We start from the raw sequence: 19,831 nt of genomic DNA, 5'->3' as shown, positions 1-19,831 counted from the left end.
CAGATTTTTTAATGCAGTCATTATCTTAGTACATTTTTGATCAATAAATTTTTTGGCGCACTTTCCAATTTTCATTTCTGTTTTAAGGTTAAGAATTTTAAACCTGGATACATGATGCAAAAGCTTTAAAATTCGTTCTAAAACCTTCCAATTGTGAGTAGATTTATAATGTGAAAACATAGAATACAAGGCCAATATTATTTACATCTACATAATCATTAGTTATTTTATTACAGGCCGTTCCGAATATAAACGCTAATCAAACTAAAAATTACTAATTAGTTAAATGGTAAGTTAGCTTTCATGGACATTAATTAATTTATTTTTATTGTTATTTATCAAAATGGGCAATTAATATATTTTATTTATCACTATGCATTGTAGACTAAAATATAATGCACTTTAAGAAACATTGAATAAAAGAATAAATATGTATTAGGACACAATCTGAAATACATGTTAGAGAGTTAGTTGGGCTTGTAAGTTTAGAAATCTTGGTTGATTCATTTGATAATCTCAGGACCTTTAAGTATTAAGCATAAATAATTATTATTTGTTTCTATTCTTTTGGTATATTGATATTCGCCTGAAAGAAAAATTATTCCAGACTTCATTTTAGATTACTTTCGGAAGTTGTAGAAGCAGTAAATTTAAAGGAGTTTAACAAAAAGTTTAATAAGGGCTGGATTTAATATTTTAATTATTTATTTTGATTCAGTTCAGAGGATGGAACACCCAAAATGAACCAATAGGTCCCATGCTGTCTCAAAACGTTATATTATGCTATTTGTTAAAATGATAGTTTCAGCTTTAATCTGTAAAGATCACTCTGAAATCATTGTATACATATTGTAATATTCTCATTTTTAAAATTTGGCGTCAGACGCTTTTTTATGTAGAAGTATAAGACGTTAACGTCAGTTAAGACCAGTTATTTTAATTCAGCACCTAATTATATGAAACTAAAATATATATTTTGGAAAGCATAGTAGGTTTTTATCGTTATAGTTACACGTTTGAGGAACTCTTAGCACCAGTTAAACCATAGGTTCCTCCCTATATCCCTATCCAAGGAGCGTGGCTGCAGTTACTGATTTCTAACCACTTACCACAGAAAGGTAACTGTTTGGAAGAAACATAATGTTATTTTTACAGTCTTCCAGTGGGACAGCAATAAGTCTTAGGATTTGAAAAGCTAAAATTAAGGGTATGGTTACCTTCTAACATAGCGGATAACCCTACATGGCTTTGCTGTAATAAAACACACACTATTTGTATATATATTGTTTAGTTATCAATTAGTTTTCTTTATTTAATTATATGTTGTTATTATGATCCGGGATTTAATTTAAAGTTCTCAGTGTAACATTCAATTGTATATAGATAGTTTTAAAATTGTAAGCGATAAAACCGTTATATATACACACACACACACACACACACTTTTGTAATACAATACAATATCAGAAGTATAAACACTGCCATATATGTTACAATAATTATTTTTCTAAAGTGCCATGTATTGCTTTCGAATTTATTTGTTTTTCTAGAGCGTAAATGTTAGAGGTTTCCGCTGAATCATCCATAGAAATATTTGTGATTGCTGGAAAAAATATGTAACAATAGTGAAATACAGTGCATCACCTGTTATTATAGGGGAAATGTCGTTTAATCAAGCCATGTCACCGATAAAGGTTGATTTTGTTCTAAAAAATCAATATTTCTCATATTCGAAAAGTATATTACAATTCACTAATGTTCTTTGTCTTCGTTTGTGAAATTTTACCTCGAAAAATTAATTATTCGGTAGGGAAAACTAAGACAACACGTAACCCAACGTATTGTTATAATATATATAATTACTTAATTTTTTTTTCTAATCATTGTTACTTCTAATGTGTTTAAAAGTGAGTTTTCAAGTTGTACATACATGTAATTGTTTGATAGCTATACTTGTATTTTTATACTTCTCTATTTTGTAATTTATTTATTGTGAAATACCTATATTCTGTTATTACTATTATTATTATTGTTGTTTTTTTGTTTTAATTTGAAACTATTAACTACGTAGATGGCTCAAAAGTAGTTTACAATATGGTAGAGATTCAATAATAATTTAATCAATGGTTAGGTAGGAATCTAAATGTCCTTAAATAGTTATACACAATAAATTAAGTAAAAATATGTTAGAAATACAAACGTCATTTATTTTAGTTTTAAAATTTAAATAGAAAAATGAAATTAAGACAATTATCCTCTTTTCTGATGATAATTTTAACCATTTCATTGGATTCAAACACAAAATTAAATAATGTTTCTAATTGAAATATTTTTTTTAATTATTTTCATAACATCTCTCAAGAATATAAATTATTTGGGGTTTGTCCGAGCAAGGACCACATTTACAAACTTACTATTTGATTGTTTCATTCTGCTATGAATTCCTATTAATCTTTACATTATTGACGTTAATATACCTTTATTGAGCAGCGGCTGCATTACATAATAATTGTAATTCACGTCGTAGACGTATCAAGTTTATACAAACATTTTTTTATTAAAATATGTATTTTTACAAATTATAATTGAATGGCGTTAATCCACTAGAAATAGAAACATGCATTTAACATTAATAGGATTAGCATACATCTAATTCTAATTTTAGCCAAAAACATATATTAAAAATTCCTTGAGAAAATTTAGGTTTTTCCATATAAATATAAGTATATTTTTACTTTGTAATCATTAGTCTGGTTACAATCTTACAGACGCATGTTTTCTTCATAAGACCATAAATATTAGCCTAAGTTTTCTAAAGCATCTGAAGCAGAAGTTTGTACATGGGATTCTTAAATCAAAAGCGTTCCTTTTGCAACCTAAAATTAATATTTATCAGTCTCCTATTCATTGTTCTTATGGATACCCTGCAATGAATCTTCTCGTCCCATTCCAGTCGTAAGGTGTCGCAAGACTTCTTTCGATCTTGACTCTGATAACCTGATAAAAACATAGGTATTTTGGGCAAAGGTTCTCAGTGTCTATCAGTAGATCTTTTTGGGAACATTGTTTTCTCTAGACCAATGACGTTTCAGATTCTAGACACAGCACATTGGGGGTACCATACTATTCTGGTAATGTCAGTTTGCTTCATACAATTACTGGACAGTCGAACAAGTTAAGATAAATTGTTTGAACAAAGTGTTGATTTATTACGAAAAAAGATTGTACCAAAATCACACCCTTTTCTACTAAATAGGTGAGTATGTGTGTTTTGACGAATAGGTAGAATAACAACTCGTACATGTTTGACCCATCATACACTATCTTCTCTGTTAGTACTGGTCCGTTTACTCAGTACCTACTCCATGCACGTAGACAATAACATCAGTATAGAACAATGTGCAAACATTTTGTCCAAGACTATACATATAAATTTAAATAATATTTAAATTAGATAAGTGCAAGAAAAAGTAAATAAAGATAACTTTTTGAAATACTAAGTATCAGAACAATATAACTTAAAAGAACTAAACTCGAAAAGAATACACAGAATTAGTTAAATATATATATATATATATATACATAAAAATAACGATAAAAATGTCACAGTTTGACATAAAATTATTTTGATATGGATTTTATGTAATATTTGTTTAACGTAAAATCTCCTATAAATGAGTAATTTTTGTTTTACTTGCAATGTATTTTAAACAGTTTTGGTAATATTATTTTGGAAAACAAAAGGTATTATTTTAACATGTTTGTCAAACAGTTTGGTAATCGTTAGTTTAAAAGTCAACTATACATTGCATTAAATTCAGGTGCTAGAACTTATTAAACCTACGTTTAAAGATTAAACACTATAAAATTTAACTAGTTTAGAAACCAAAGTATAACAGAACATATTACAATACACGATTTGAAGTAACTATGGCAATGCACGTTTCCTGTCATTCAAAGTTCTCAAAGGAAGTGCGTGTGATGTATAGTGTAAGATGTAATATCTTAAAGAATTTAAGATTATAGAATAAGTTATTTGTACAAAAATAAAATAAACTCATAAATATTTATTTAATCGTAGTTCTCCTTCAGTTGTAACAAATGTGGAAAGTTTTTGAAAACTGATTTTTTGTTTTTAGTTGAGAAACTGCAGTGAAATTTGTAATAAATTTATGCTCACGATATTACAAAGCATAATCAACAGAAGATAGTTAGAATCAGAAAAAAAACCCAATACCCTGAGCTTTTTTCAGAAAGTGGACTTTCCAAATTGCCATTTCCCTGTAACGAAGGAAAGTCCACTTTTCGAAAGCGTTCGGGTTATTACGTTTTCTTTCTTGTATTCAAGTAATATTGAGTTATAGTTCAATTTAAGAATATTACATTTTATATATGCACTAGTTCATTAAATGTTGGTTGGTTATTTACTTATACTCGATATACAATGTGGTTATGTTTGGTGACTTGAACAATTTCATCATGTCAACTTTACTACAGTTTTTTCAATGCTTTTCATAGATTAAAAATTAATATACGTTATAAAATTCTTGAAGGTTTTTTTGTTTCTTTAAACAAGTTGTGAAAGGTCGTCCATCATTTGTACTCTGAAGTATACCAACCATAGGCCAGTTTTAGGGCGCCATTTTCCTTTCGTTAATTTTTGTGTCTCTTTCATAATATATTCAGTTGAGTAGAATATTGCATAATTGGCTGGGCTTTCATAAAATCACTTCCTGAATAATAAGCAGTTTACTAACAAGAAACATGGTTTTGAATTAGAGAGTTATTTCCTACAGCTATACAAAATATACTTTTGAAAATATATATATGTATTTACATTAATAGTTTCTTAGCTATACCGCACCTTCATAATTTGTTACGACAATTGAACACCACTTTACCCTGAATGAAGTTCGTTTGGTGTTTTATAGCGCAAAGAAACTGGGCTATCTGCGCCTAAATGAAGTCAGTAAGAAATGCTGTTATGGGTACCTTACGTTTAGAAATTTTGTTTCATTATTCTAACTGGTTTTTACTCTTTCAGAAAAGCAAAATATCAAAATGTTAGGTTTTTAACACTTTAACCAATTTTAAATATTTAACTTTATTTTAGCTTCTTAGATTAGCTGATAAAATATATAAAATTTTCCAGGAAATACAGTACCCCATTTTGTTCAGAAACGAGTGGTAAGATAGGATTGCGTATGAAACTAACTGATGATCTTAAGAAATAAGTAGCAAACATTTGTGAAAATGTGTATTCATATATTATTTCTGGAGCCAGGAATTCATGCGCATATTTAACCTCTGAAGAAATGTTAAGTTTGGAAACACACGTTTATTTCATCTATGGGCTATGCCACGATCTTGCGTGAACAGAAAACAGCCGTGCTTGCACGCCATGCATACTTTGAAAACACTGTGAGCAATAGATTACATACATAAGGGCACTTAGCTCTTTGACCATATCGACCGTTTCCTAAAATAGAAACAAGCCTTGTCGAGTACAGTCTCCTGGACTGTGAGCATTTTAGCGCATAACTAAAGAATAATTATTCCCAAATCTCTATGTTTGCATGAATATTTGGTTATATACATTGAAAATTTGTTTTAATATTTCCTTGAAACAATACTTTCGTCTCTCTACTGCTAATGTAAGTCCACTACCTGTGATTAATATTTAGTAATGGTAATTATTTTAAAGGTTTTTTTTTAAATCGTTTTAATTTTAATAATAATTTTGATTGTTATATTTGTTTTATCACAAATTCGCCAAATTTATTGTTTATGTAACTTATTTACAACGTGGTTAAAAAATAGAAAACTTAATTTAATAAACGTGTTGTTGTTGTTGTTTTTTTCCATACAATCTCGAATATATTATTATTCTGTACAATTAATTATTATTGCTCCTAAGGTATGTCGTAAGTGAGCTTAAAGTCGTATACGGTTCATTCAGTTCTTGGGTTTTTATTGTTATTTATTTAATAATTACACTTTGTTTCTGAGTTTACCAAAGCACTACAACATTATTTACTCCCCTACGTTTATAGTCTATGTAAATTGAACTGCGCGACTGTCCCAAAATCCTAGGTAATCGTATATTAAATAGTGCATGACGAGAACGTCGACCATTCCCATTGTATACGCCGTGTTTATGAGAAATTACACAACACGAAGGCGATTATCGAATCATATACGTATTATTCATCTATAGTGCATTTCTTAGAGTAACACCTAACAATGAATTACACGTTTAGAAATTGTGTACTCTCCTTTTTTATGATATATGAAACATATTCGTAAAAATATTGTTTTCAAAAGTCTATGTTCTGGATTCACATAATCATTTAGAAAATGGACTGTATTAAGTTCTCCACTTATTTCACAGTGAAGGTCACCATTTGAAAAATTATTTTGTAAATAAAGGTAAATAAAAAATAATTCAGCCACGGTATGACTAATGTGAAAACTAGCGGCAAGTTTCACGGAATAATTCTACGAATAAATGTTACTAGGACATAACTTAAGAAAGGCCTGATTTCCTATATATGAATGTTTCTTGATGTATTTTATATATTAATATTTTTTAAGCTCATTTGCAATTTTATGATAGGTAGATATTGGTGTCTTAAGATAGAACTAAACGTAAGTGCCGTCGAAAATTGCATAGTATAACTGTTTTTGTTTTAACATATTCACACTGATACATTTTAGGTAAAAAGCGATTGTTGTTGGACAAGATTGGAAAAACTCATGGCTTTAAAAATATTTTATTACCTATAGTGTCTTAATTTGTCACTTTTTTCTAAATTAACTGAAAAGATATTATTAATACAAATGGAAGAATGATATAACACTTATGAAAACTGAGAAAACGTGTAATGATAAAACATTAGAGCATTTTTCCACAAATTCTATTTAATACAAGTACTTAACCAATTTCATTTAAAATATTCATATATTCCTTTAGCTGAGAAATCCTTAAGACAGTGTGTTTCGTCTTAAGTGGTGACCAAGGTTCTTGTGAAACTGCATCATGCATCAGACAATTTAACAATTATTAACGTAATGTTTGCAAAGCCTGTAGCTAAGAATGTTAAATGTAATGTTCATATGTCAAAAACTGAAAAAAATATCGTAAATAAACAAAGTTATTAATATTTTTTATTTGACTTTATTGTACAACAACGTTGTAAAGTACAGTTTCTCATGATGACTGATGATCTATTCGTACGTACAAATATTTCCTTAAAATATCTTTCATCAGCTTTAATCAGAACATATATAGTAAATAGGAGCGATCGGTCAATCTATGTAGCTCTTATCAATCCCTAACCTCGAGTGAGAGAACGACTTAAATCATGACATGAAAATTAATTTGGCAGGTGTTTGGTTTTTCAAAACTACGAATTAAATATCTATATTATTAAAATATTACTATATTTTTAAAATATTACTATATTTTATAACTCTCTTGAATAAGTATGTTTCTATTAATCTTCATATCTAATAGTCATAACCTTTTCAGTACGTTTATAGGAGTGAAACACAGGCATGATATCCTTAACAGACGAGGAGTTTAAGGCCTTTGTTGAATTAAATGTGTTTTAAAAATGAACATTCCGTTGATGAATTATTATGTTAGAATTTTTATCTTTGTAATGTTAACTTTTGATATATTTATACATATATTAAAATTGTTACTACTTCTTTTATCTTGTCTTTTGGCTGAAATATATTAGAGTATGTAGGTAATGGTCCATCTGTAATGTTTTAATGTGTACTGAACATTACAAGGCATTTCGTAAATGGATAAAAACATTCATATAACATTGGTATGCTTTAAAGCAAAGCGACACATAAGCTATCTTTGATCTGTCCACTACGAGCTATCGAATTCTATATTTTAGGGTTGTAAGTCTATAAATTTACCCCTGATCAACTGTTGTATTCATATGATATTAGATTTAATTTTGAATTAAGCGTATGTATAATGTCTTTTTCTAACAGAGTGCAGCTGTAAGGAATATATTTATATATATTTCTTTAAATTCTTTTTTAGCACAGGGGTAGTTCAGGTCCTGCATGCAGTAACTAGCATTTCAACCTGCATTTGTCTCTTTTCTTTATCAGAATTTATTGTGTAGTGAACTAAGAAGAGATAGACTTGCTTCTGTGATGTGAGGCTTATGAAACACTGGTCACGCAAAGCGTGGAATAATAAGATCGCAAGAAAACATTTGCTTTTTTCGTCTTTATTAAAGCGTATTCCATAATAGTAGGATCATACCTAAAGTGTTACTTTAAGTTATTTTAATACTTAATCCTTAAAATACAAAACCAGAAATACAGATGTATTCACAACTAAATATCATGTATATGAGAATTAGTTCAATAATTCTAATACTGATGATAATGAACATAAGTATATAGTATCATTCTAATTGCGATTTTACAAGAGGTGCATGTTATTATAGAATACCATATTGAAGATATGTTCCCCTGTCCCCCGCTAGTACAGCAGTAAGTCTACGGATTTACAATGCTAAAATCAGGGGTTCGATTCCCCTCGGTGGGCTCAGCAGATAGTCTGATGTGGCTTTGCTATAAGAAAACACACACACACACAGATATGTTCTCTATGTTGTTTTTCATGTTTTTTATGTTGAGTCTTATGTGATCTATAATATAATAGCTGAGAGAGGTGAAACTAATACAACAGACATTTATATAATAAGATTAATGTGTCATGTAGCTCCTCCTAAACCTCTGGTTTCACCGAATATTAAGCAGTGTGAAACATAATCTCGAATTTGGGGTTTATATAAAGGGAAATGGTCACAAACGAATCGTCTAGGCTCCTAGGTATGTACAAACAAAAATTTCTCACCTAATATTTTAGGTAACCTGGCTACTTTATCCCCCCAAAAAAAAAACTTTACAGGGATTTCCTGAAAGTGAACCTCGAATTTGGTGTCGATTTACATAATAGCATGGAAATAAGTATATTCACTGATTACTGTTTCTAAAATTGAAACTGAAGAAAATGCAAAACAGTAGTACAAGGAGTAAATCTGCATTTAAATGTAAATGTGGGCCATGAGCCCATGGGCTCGCTAGTAACTTGAAAACATGTGTTCGATTGGTTATATTTGTTATATATATATATATATATATATATATATATATATATATATATAGAAATTATAAAGTAGAGAAAATCAAAAGGAAGAGCTGCGTAAAAACAGTAAATCCAAATCTCTGACTGACTTATTATATTACTTTTTGTAGCCTAAAAACAAGCCGAAATAACAATAAATTAAAAATAATAAACAAAAGCGCTTCACTAATTAAAAATATCCCAGAACACAAGCTATAATGTGGGGTATGAAATGTTCCCTAGGTTTTGGTGGTAACTCCAGAAGTAGGACCCATATTGAGGTGGGGAAACACCGTCTATCAGTCTTAACCTCCATTCGCCAGTCTCACATAAAGAAATAAAATAAAGGAGTAGCATTAGATATAGGAAAAGAATTTAGGAGAGCGAGATGTAGGTGCTGAAGCTCACAACATACCACATCTATATCACCCTTCACACTCTGTAGACAGTTGTGGGAAGGTGATTTCTTTTCAAAGTAAAGACGAAAAAATAAATTAAAATTAAAAATAAGGTTAAGTAAGTAAGGGTAAGTAAGTTAACGCTTCAACCCCCATTATGGTAGAAAGGCACAAATTATTGCCCGGTAAACGAACTACACTGGTATGAAAACTCCCATCCACTTATCTAAATAAAATAGTAAATCACTACTCATTTATTACGTCTACTGTGACTATCATGCTCTACACAAGCCTTTATATGCTGTAAGGTATACAGCTGCATAAATAGTGCCAAGTTGTTAAATGACCTTATTCGTGACTAAAAATAGTTATAAGAAATTTTAGTAAAATTTCTCAATTTTTTATTTCTTTATAATTATTTAATACATTCTTTTGTTTGTTTCAGAATAATTTAATCATTTTATTTAAAATTTCTTTAGTAAATCCATTAACTATTAATTTTTGTATGAGCATTTCAACATAACTGATAAAATATTGTAATTTATTACAAATTTTACAATATCTGAATAATTGTGAAGTTATAATTCTTTTCAGAGAAGGGTATCGTACACTAAATACCATAAATTGGAAAAGCAAAATATTTTCTCTTGTCAAAAATATTTACATTGATAGCCTTATTGATTACTTTAAGTTCTAAATATAAGTAATATATTTCTGTATTAGATATTGAAATACTTTCAATTTCTAATTCTTCTGGATAAATAGTGCTGTTAATGCTATTTATTTCAGAATTATTTAAACAAATTAAGTCATTTATATATCTATAAGTTAAGGTAAAAATATCTGGAATTGTGCAGTTTTCAATTAATCTATTATTTTAATAGTAAAGATATAAATTTGCTTTACAGATAGAATAGGAACTCCTATTACTTGCTTAAAATCCTAGTTATTGAAAAATATATATTTATTGTAATTACAGAAACTTAATATATCTTTCATGTTTTTGGAGCTAAATTTTCTTTCTTACAGTTCTATAAAAGGATAAAAGAACTGTTCTATTAATGAATTTAAAACAAAGATTAATTTCCATATGTATAGTGCCGTGGTAAGTCTACGGATTTACAACGCTAAAATCAGGGGTTTGATTTCCCTCGCCGGGCTCTAGACACTTTTATGAAATTAAATAGAAATAATATGGTGTAATAAAATGTTTCAATATTATTTATTTGTTCATATTTTTAGATATTTTAAAATAGGTTGATTATTTTTATTATTCAAAAATTATGTGTTTTATTATTAACACTTACGTTTTTCATTTTATCAAGTGAAATACTAAGTAATTTATTTAATAATATATTCCGTGATGACGAGAAAACCCACTTGTACAGAAAAATATATATGTAAAAACGGCAAGTTACCTCTTTCTTTCTTTGTGGGCTCGGCATGGCCACGTGGCTGAGGCACTCGACTCGTAATCTGAGGGTCGCAGTATCGAATCCCCGTCGCACGAAACATGCTCGTCCTTTCAGCCGTGGGGGCGTTATAACGTGACGATCAATCCCACTATTCGTTGGTAAAAGAGTAGCCCAAGAGTTGGCGGTGGGTGGTGATGACTAGCTGCCTTCCCTCTGGTCTTACACTGCTAAATTAGGGACGGCTAGCACAGTAGCCTTCAAGTAGCTTTGTGCGAAATTAAAAAAAAACAAACTTTCTTTGTGAACTTGACGATGACCGAAGACGGTCGAAACGTTGTTCGCTCCTCTGCATAAAAAAAAATCTCAACCCATACCAGCCTATTTTTACCTATATATTTAATAATATAGCCGGTTTTTTAATAATTGTTCTTATTGAATTAGAAATAAATCTAAATTTAATTCGAGATTTATGTAGTTTAGGAATAGGATAAAGAAAAGTTAAATCTACATAAGTATTTTGTTTAAAATAAAGTTGATTATAACCTTTAAAGAAACTATTTGGATTGGTTAATAAGCTTAAATGTTTGTGTACGATTAATTTCTTTTATCATAATTAACGCATACGTTTTACAAATTATACCAAAATTAGAGTTAGCCTTATCAATGAAAACTATAATATTTTTTCTTGCAATGTTTGAATCATATTTTTAACAGATGAAACGATAAATCTGTGAGGGTTTTTTTATTTTTATTTTATTTTTATTCTTTAAATACATACAACTTCCATTCCAGAAACCATCTAGTTGGATAGTAGTATAGTTAGGTTTTAAAATATATTCATTAATATTGTTTTCAATAGATTTTAAAGTATTATTCTGTATTTAGATCTTTTTTTGAGTATTTCACGTAGTATTTTATCCTTTATAATTTTCAGGTTACCAAATATGAAGGTTTGATTTGCAGTTTCTCTTTCTAAAACTTAATAAATCATTGACTTTTAATCGATATTTTATAATATCTTCAAGTAAGTGTTTTGAATGATCATTTCGAAAATCAAAATGCTTCTGTTTTGGGAAAATTAAGTTGATAAATATTTTTGAATAATAACTGACGCACACTAATATTAGAATAATAACAGTATCCAAATGACTACAAAATTCTGAAAGATTAACCCATTTTAATTTATTATTTCATTTAACTCTAGTTTCCTATTTTTATGGAAAGTTATTTATAAAGAGAGAACTAACAATTCAGTAAATATTACTCAAATTCATAACATTAGAATTATTAAAATCTTGCTTTAATTTATAAAGATATAATGTTCTTAGGTCAAAATGTAGAAGTTTTATGAGAGGTAAATGGGTGAATCCTGAAATGTTTTATTTCTATAGAAATAATTAAATTGTTTTTAACTTGAGATTTTTGTACATTTATACGTATATGCAATGGGTTTGAATTTTGACCCAGGTATTCAATATTACATTTGGTACATGTTATTAGATAAATTACATTTTTATTTTACAAAATGAAATTGTGTAACCAATAGCGTGAAAAGTATTTAGAACAGGACATGTGAGATATCTTTTGTTATTACATTTTGTCACAATTGCAGCAATAGAATTACTATAATCAGCTTGTTAAGTTAAATTATAGTTTCAAAATATGCCATTAGTTAAGGCTATTATACTTAACTTCATAAAGATTGAACAATGTACCGGAAAAGTGTGATATAGCCAGCAACAAATAACATACATTGAATATGTTTTAGAGAAAATTAATACCAATAAAGTTAAGTAAAGAAAATCAAAAGGAAGGACTGCGTATAAAAACAGCAAATCCAAATCTCTGACTAATTATATTAGTTTGGTTTAAGGTAAAAATAAGCAGAAACAAAAATAAATTAAAAAATAATAATCAAAAACGCTGAAATAATTAAAAAAGATCCTATGGTACAAGCTATAATTATGGGCTATAAAATTTTGATTTTCAAAACGCTAGTTTTTCTTACTATTCCAATAATGTCAGTGACATTTCTCAATGATGTTAGCATAATATAAATGTTTCATTATTATACAATATATAGTTTCGTTATCACTAAGTTAAGGTTTGACAGTTAAGACCAATGACAAGTGAAATTATCATAATTTTCCAGTTATATGGATAGGGCACTGATTCTGGACAAACATAAATTTACAACCAATCAACAAATAAAATAAAAAATATAAATATTCTGAACGAAAAAATGAAATATCAACTCAGAACCATTTGACTTATTCTGAGATGTCACAAGAAAAAGAGATATTGTAACCACGCAATGGATTCGTGCGATTGACTGTGGCATTTTTAGTTCTGAATGTTTAAACACTCAGTGTATCTTGTAACATAAGTATTAATATTAAGTAATATTAATAAGGTACACATTGTCTTTCTTCTTTATTAGTCGCACTTACTTATGTCAAGTTGATAAATAGTGTCGTTGTTTTTTTTATTATCTCTACTATTTATAAAAGAAATATATCAAATCTTAATATGTCTCCGTTTCTTTGTGCAAACCACATCATGTTAATAACGAGGGTGCTACCAGTGTACAATATTTAGAGCAGTTAAAAGTACGTCAAGCACAGTTTGCAAGAGAGCGCCGGTATTATATACCACATTCGTTCATTCCTCACCACGTTTATGATACAGATCTATTCATCTTTTGACATCCGGTTTCCTTGTCGTTGCTGATGGCTAAGCTCCTGACCTGCTTCCCTACACAGTTAGTCATTTACTTTTCATATAAGGGCCTGTCGCATCACGTAGATATGATGTTCGTTAGTACTTTATTATTTAAAGACGGGGGCCACGAAAGAAATACCTCTCAACTTTCCTAAAAAAATCAAATAAAAGACTGACACAAAGAAGTCATCAAAGTTTCATGTGTATCACTGAAATAATTTGGAATTACAATGCAGCTACAGTGGTTTGTTTTCCTTAGACGTTATTTTATAAAGTAACGGCAGGCTTATTTTCATATACTCTTTCTTTATGACAACAGCCGAACTAATAAAAAATAAGCAAAAACAGTAAAATTTATGACACTTTCATTTGGCACTTCATCTTGTTCAACAAACATAATAAACCAGCATCTAATTACAAAATAGCAGGATGAAACCACAACAGATTGATGAACGACATTTTTTTTGTTTTATTTTTAGAAGCACTCAGACTGAAGTGATAATATTTAAAGAAATTACAAAAATAATGATTTTGTCTAGAGGGTTAATTACACTTTCTCAAAATTACTGGAATTTAATTTGTCTAGGTTTTATGTGTGAAGATCTTAATTACGTGAGTGGAGACTTCTACAGTAATTCAGTAAAATATTGTGCTTGTGAGGATAAATAAGAAAAAAAGTCAGAGAAAAAATGTGTAACTCGTAAGTATGTGTGAAATTGTTTTTAGCTTAAATTTAAAAACATATATATGGGGGAATATAATCGTTAAGGGTTCGGTATGGCCAGATGGTTAAGACACTCGACTTGTAACCTGAGGGTCCCAGCTTCAAATCCCCGTCACACCAAACATGCTCAACCTTTCAGTCGTCGGGGTGTTATAATGTGACGTTGGTGAAAGAGTAGCCCAAGTGTTGACGGTGGGTGGTTGATGAATAGCTGCCTTCTCTCTAGTCTTACACTGCTAAAGTAGGAACGACTAGCGCAGATAGCCCTCGTGTAGCGAAATTCATAAACAAAACAATATAATCGTTAAGCGAAGTTCGGTGATATTCAGAAAATTAAGATTTACCAAGAAGGATATGATACACAGGGTTTAGTTTATATCCATATTGGGTTAGTAAATAATTATGCGCGTTAAATCAGTGTAGGTGTTAATGTGAGGTAATATGGAATATACTTATTAAGAAATGCTATGATAATCACTATCCACGTCCATTACAAAAGCAATGTAAGTGTTATATCATCGTAATATCACTATACGTATTCTCTTAAAATAACGATTCTATTATTAAAAGAAATAACATCTTTTATTATGAAATATTTGAAGATATTTATGATGAAGTATTTTCGCATTTTTATGTTATAGATAATTTCCCTATATCGGATACTATGTACTTTAATTGTAATTAATATTTATGTTCTCTTTATTCATTTGTTTGTAGTTAGACACAAAACTACACAAAAGGCTATCTGTTCTCTGCGAATCACACGTATCAAAACTCGGTTTCTAGCGTTATAAGTCCACAGACATACCCCCTCTGCCACTATTCATCGTTACATTTTCTTGTCATTAGTATTTCACATGCTGGACATGCTATTTACTCCAAGTTCACATACTTATGTCATGATCGTTTTCAACACTATTTTAGGTATTATCGATTTCAGATATTGAGACATTAAGATAACAGTAAATAAACTGTGGATATCATTTTCGTACATTAAATATTTAAATGAAAAATATAATAAAATAGATTTTACACGATGTGAGGTTTTAGAATTCAGAGAGAAAGAAGGATGTGTATGTTTTCTTGTAGCAAAGCCATATCGCGCTATCTGCTGAGTCCGCCGAGGTGAATGGAATGCTGGATTTTGGCGTTGTAATTCCGTATACTTACCGCTGTACAAGCGGTGTACGAGAAAGAAGATACTTTGAACTTTGTAGTGAATTAGACAAGTTGTTAACTATTTAACGTGTTAAATACAACAGTAACAGTATTTTCTAAGTAATAATAATAACAGTCATCTTCTAAAAAAAAGGAAAAAATTTAATTTCTTAGTACCTAAACAGTACCGCTTCATTTGTCTGGAATAACCGAGTAAATATATAAGTATTAGCATGGAATATATATATTATCACGTAATTAACATGCTGAAACTGGGTTTGAATTAGATTATTTCAGTGTTGGATTAAATAAACTGGTTCTGAAGCTGGTAAAATTTTAAATTTAACATTATAATGTGTTTTCTTGTTATTCCTTTTGAACGTTTTTTCTTTTTGCTTTTAGTGTCGTGGAGCACAGTGCTAGTATTTACAGTTGTAAATGGTGACATATTAATGTTAGTCAATGAATGTTTCATATGTTGGTATATAAAGAAAATATCTTGCTAGAGCAATGGCTGAACCATTTTGAACAAAGTTATTTTGAAGTGTTTCCCAAAATATAATAAAAATTGTTTTCAGGTTTCTTATTTTTTGTGAACCTTCGTACTACGTTCAGTCATTATTCTGTTGGTGTTTTATTTAGCAGATGGTGGTACATTATTCTGATAAACGTATGGAGAGATTTCAAAGAACACTTACACGGCTAAGAAATTAGGAGGCTAGTGTTATGTGTCCCTAAAGACTCGTAATGTGTTTTTGGTTTAACAGGAATTTATGCTGATTTTTATCACAGGTGATTACCAAGGGAAAACGAATAACATCATTAAACAGATGGTGCGTACACGAATTGCGTTTATTAGCAATCCCATCAATATATCAAGAAGAATATTCTAGAACCTACATTTGTTCGGAACTAAATAGATACTTGGAGAAAATAATCCTTAGATATTCCAGCGTGGATCATTAAATCACTGTTACGTCACTGCGAATGCTCAGCACTAGTGTTTTAAACAAGGGTTATCTTGTAACTTATCATAATGCTTCAAATCCCTCTTTGAAAACATTGTACAAAAATGCTTATTGTAATATAACACTTGAATATAGGTAGTAAAATTATTCTTATTATTATCATGACGAAAAATATTTGTTTGTTTCATGTAACTAAACAACGAATTAATGAAGTTTAGCAAAAATAAGCTTAAGCGTGAGCTTCGAATTACGATAATTGAAAACAGAACATCCACAAGTCTTGGAATTTTACTAACTTCTGACAATCTTTTGAGACGAATATCATCTGTTGTTATATTTATGCTTACAGATGAACTAGTTCAATAATTTTCTTTATCCTACTGTTTACAGACTCTTGATTAAAGCTTTGCAGGCCCAAGTGGTTTTGGTGTCAACTTGTTTTAAAACACTTAAAGTTTACTCCATCGGAGATTTAGTTTGTTATCATCTTGTACTAGGATTTAGATATAATGTTTGCAAAGGATTTTTTACCAAGACAAATATTACTTTTGGTTTTTTTATTTAACTAGTGTTATAATGTGATACATTATCTGAGACCCCCAGTGGCACAGCGGTATGTATGCAGACTTACAACACTAAAAACCAGTTTTTGATACCTGTAATGGACAGAGCACAGCAAGCTCGTTGTGTAGCTTTGTACTCAATTCAAAACAACAAGAACACACTATTTGGTTTTTCGGAAGTGTTTACGAGATTTTGCACTTTTTCTTAAGCGGGGATATATTCCTAAGCATTTTACTTTTTTTTTTTTTACTCAGGAAGTACCGTACACAGTGTTTTTCCAAAATGTAAATAATTCTATGTATCGTGAATCTAATAACTGTTATTTTTAAGTGTTTAACTTGTTTTAGTAGTTTATCACACCGATAATTTCCCTGTATCTTTCACTTGAGATATTAAAATAAAGCTCAATGAAATAGTGCTCTTCTTGTTTCCCCGATATATTCATCCTAAACAAGATGAAATGCTGTATAGGCTTATACATTACCGTATAATGACATAAGGAACCAATATGTTAAGAGTAAACATTAGCTAGGTCACCAAATTAATTATAAATTTTTGTTCTTATGGTTAAAAACGTTTTATTAGAAACAGACGAAGTAACTAAGTCATGATTAAGTGTATTCTTAAAGGTATCAAATAATGAACTGAAGTTTTAACTTACACGTTTATGTTATTACCAGCATGTGTAATAACAAAACAATTGATGAATTATAGTGTTTGTTGAATCATATGCAACTTCTTAATTGCAGCTGGATTTTTTAGATTTTAATTGCCCAATAATTTATCATGTATTTGCATGCTTTAAAACGAAGTATAAAGAATACAAGTGCACATTTGTGTTCCTTGTTCAGATATTCACGTTTGCAGATGTAATGGCATTGCGCATATATTTTAGTTAAGAGCTCTTTTTCTGAACTTAGTGGCAAGAGATAACCTTGTAAGTTGGAATTTTTCCCTGGTGTGGAAGATGTTGCAGAGGTAGCCACTATAAAATTTGTTCAGACGGTGGTTGGCAAAAATATCAGACCGACGGGTTCACAGTGTGGGTTTTTGTAAGGACTCTCTAATGTTCTCTAACAGAGATATCTAGTTAAATGAACTGTTTCCAGTGTAAGCACTTATTTGAATTTTTTATACCTAAATAGAATAATCCACATAAAAACTGAAAATCTAAATACTCCATTTGTTGTCAAATACGATTATCTGAAGAAAACCGTAACATTACTCATACATTACCCAGGCACAATTTCATACATGAGTAAGAAGATAATTATCAAACAGTTATATCCACAAGCTCATTTAAAACGTGACTTTAAAGCGGAACCTAAGTTAAAAGGGCTTTTACATTTCTAAAAGCATACAACATCGGTTGAATACCACGCTAGTGGTATATGATTTTACATGCCTGAGATACAACCACTAGAAGGTTCTGCTGGTGAATGAAAAAGTCACTGGTATTAACAAAGACTATTTGACACCCTCCTTCTGCACTGCGAAGAAGGTGCAACACCAGGTGTAACATACTCTTACTTGAAAAGACAGCAGCTTTATTCCAGTGTATCGCTTGCTTAGCTAAGTTGTTTAAGACTGATGAAGTCACTAATGACAAAAATCATGACTACATAAGTAATATTAATAAATTACAATTGCTGGTATCCAAGGTTTCAATCCTTTGTATGTACCATTTAATTGAAAAAGCAGTCCAAAATAATAAATGTGTTTATAGAAAAGAGTTAAAGTCTGGCAGAAATTAAGATTTTTTGTAATGTTTGTGCTAAAAATGATTTTAATTAATTGTACACAGTACCATAACAAGATGACCCAAACAAGCAGAGTTTATTACAAACCAAGAAACACTGGTTGATAATTATTATGGAATTGTAATTTTGAAAAAAAAAACTGATTGTATCAGTCTTTCTTCCTCGCATAAAAATTGAAGGATCACTTGAAATATCCCTTGTTCTTAAAAAAACATCCCGCACTTATATATGTTATTATGTAATATTCTTTGGGAAATAATAATAAAATGTATGAACAGGGAGAGGGTTAACTCTAGTAGAATTTTATATGTGTTTACTTACTTAAATCTTCCCCCTTTATAAAAAAAAAAGCAAGCCTTTCAGCTAAACGTGAGTAAAGTTATCTTCACCTTATGTTTTATCATACATTATTTTGTAACAATATTAATCATTTAGCTAAGCTAATGAGGGCTATACTCCTTAAAACTAGTTCTAAACTAATGATAGTTTAAGTTGTGTTCTCTAATTTGAAAGTGTTTTGCAATGTTACAAATTTATATCAAACTGGTTTCATTTGAGAAAGGATGCAATCTTTAGAAATGGAAAATTGTAAGTAACAGGTCTGTGATCACATTTTTATTATTTATATAAGCGATTCTTATGTTGAGCGTACCCTGGTTTCTCTCGCATCATCTTCCATTCCTAGGAAAATCTCCAATTTAAAATGGTAGAATTTCTTGCTATTAGATAAAGAAGACCAGTTATTTGCCTAGAGATTAGAGCATTGCCATTATTTAGATCTTCTCTTTGAAAACGTAAATAAGCAACAGACTATCAATAAAAGCTAGACTAAAACCTAAACATAAACATTTTTTTAAATCTCTCGAAAAGATATGACATGAACATAGACTAAAAACAAAGTTAGAAGTCTAACTTCTCAAAAAATAAAATTTAATGATGTGAGTCGACTTCTTGTGTACT

At 29.7% G+C, this 19,831-nt stretch overlaps 1 protein-coding gene across 3 annotated transcripts in view; it reads left to right on the top strand.

The window, feature by feature from the left end:
• Positions 1 to 19,831, top strand: part of LOC143238664 (serine/threonine-protein kinase minibrain-like) — a 73,259-nt gene that overhangs the window by 20,072 nt on the left and 33,356 nt on the right. The window lies entirely within an intron of this gene.

Source organism: Tachypleus tridentatus, chromosome 13 (genome assembly GCF_004210375.1).
Source record: "Tachypleus tridentatus isolate NWPU-2018 chromosome 13, ASM421037v1, whole genome shotgun sequence".
Taxonomy (NCBI): Eukaryota; Metazoa; Arthropoda; class Merostomata; order Xiphosura; family Limulidae; genus Tachypleus; species Tachypleus tridentatus.
Note: the sequence above shows the minus strand (reverse complement) of the source record. Positions and strands in the feature narration are given on the sequence as shown.